Consider the following 1,575-nt stretch of genomic DNA (forward strand, 5'->3'; position numbering starts at 1 on the left):
ATAAATAAATAAATAAATAAATAAATAAATAAATAAAAGAGCCAAAAGTGACAGCCACATTTAACTTAGAGGAAAACAAAAGCCCAGCTTAAGCTATCAGGTATTTCTAGAAAGGTTAAGGGCACATAATAGCTAATGGTACTGCGACATAAAAAGATAACAAGCAAAATTCTAGTCAAAGGAAAAAAATTAACAGAAATAAAGCAGGTTATCTACAATACACCCAGAAAGTAGTTATCTCATCTGATCTTGGAAGCTAAACAGGGTAGGGCTCATAAGTTTCTGGATGGGAAATACAGTAAGTTATTAAATGATTATAAACATTTAATCTACCAAATTTGTGTGTCCATCTTATGTAAGATCAACCACATCAAAGATTTTTTTAAAATATTTATTTATTATGTATACAATATTCTGTCTGTGTTTTATGCCTTCAGGCCAGAAGAGGGCACCAGACCCCATTACAGATGGTTGTGAGCCACCATGTGGTTGCTGGGAATTGAACTCAGGACCTTTGGAAAAGTACACAGAGCTCTTAACCTCTGAGCCATCTCTCCAGCCCCCCACATCAAAGATTTTGAAAAAAGCAAAAATTCAATGAGAATTAAACAATTCTAGATCACATACATTTAATACATTTCTTTCTAATCAGGAAAGGAATTCTTTAAAGTTTTAACAAAATTAACAAGTTCAACTTGATGAATGCATGCCTATTTCTGCATCCCACATAGAAAAGCCCCACTTTCTTCAAGCACACACAGTTTTACAAAAAATGATAGTATATTTATCCACAAACATTGAATCAGCAAATATTCAGACAATGTATACTTATAGAACCTACAAGATGATCGCACTGTAATTAACAAAGCACAGACAAAATTAGCCTTCAATAGTTAAAATAAAATATTTAAGAATCAAAATAAATGTCACAAGCATCTAAAGTTCTCAGATTTGAATGATGTGTCTGTCCTAGTTTGTTTTCTTGTTGTGGTGATAAAACAACTCGAGGAGGAAAAGGTTTGTTTCATTTTAAATTCCAACTAACAGTTCATCAGTGAGGGAAGTCAAGGCAAAGACTGAAGCAGAGATCATGGAGAAATGCGATTGACAGCTACCTTTCTTAAACAATGTGGGCCCACCTGCCTAAGAACAGCACCAAATACAGTGGGCTGGGCCTTCCTGCATCGAATAACAATTAAGAACGTGCCCTGCCAGATGGATCTCTGACCTAGACACCATTCCAGCCTGGTCTACAGAGTTCCAGGACAGCTGGTACTACACAGAGATAGCCCCCACTTCCACCCCCAAAAAAGAACATGCCTCACAGATAGGCCCACACGCTAATCTGAAGGAATTTTTTGTTTGTTTTTGGTTTCGTTTTGTGTGGGTTTTTTCGTTTGTTTGTTTTTGTTTTTTGAGACAGGGGTTTCTCTGTAGCTTTGGAGTCTGTCCTGGAACTCTCTCTGTAGACCAGGCAGGCCTTAAACTCAGAGATTCACCTGTTTCCTAGTGCTGGGTGGGATTAAAGAGGTGTGTCCCCATGTCCAACCTTCCTTCCTAATCTTTTTTTTTTTT

At 36.9% G+C, this 1,575-nt stretch overlaps 1 protein-coding gene across 2 annotated transcripts in view; it reads right to left on the reverse strand.

The window, feature by feature from the left end:
- The window catches only part of Trpm7 (transient receptor potential cation channel subfamily M member 7), a 91,284-nt gene that overhangs the window by 78,244 nt on the left and 11,465 nt on the right, over positions 1–1,575 (reverse strand). The window lies entirely within an intron of this gene.

The sequence above is a fragment of the Microtus ochrogaster genome, assembly GCF_000317375.1.
Source record: "Microtus ochrogaster isolate Prairie Vole_2 chromosome 14 unlocalized genomic scaffold, MicOch1.0 chr14_random_1, whole genome shotgun sequence".
Lineage (NCBI taxonomy): Eukaryota > Metazoa > Chordata > Mammalia > Rodentia > Cricetidae > Microtus > Microtus ochrogaster.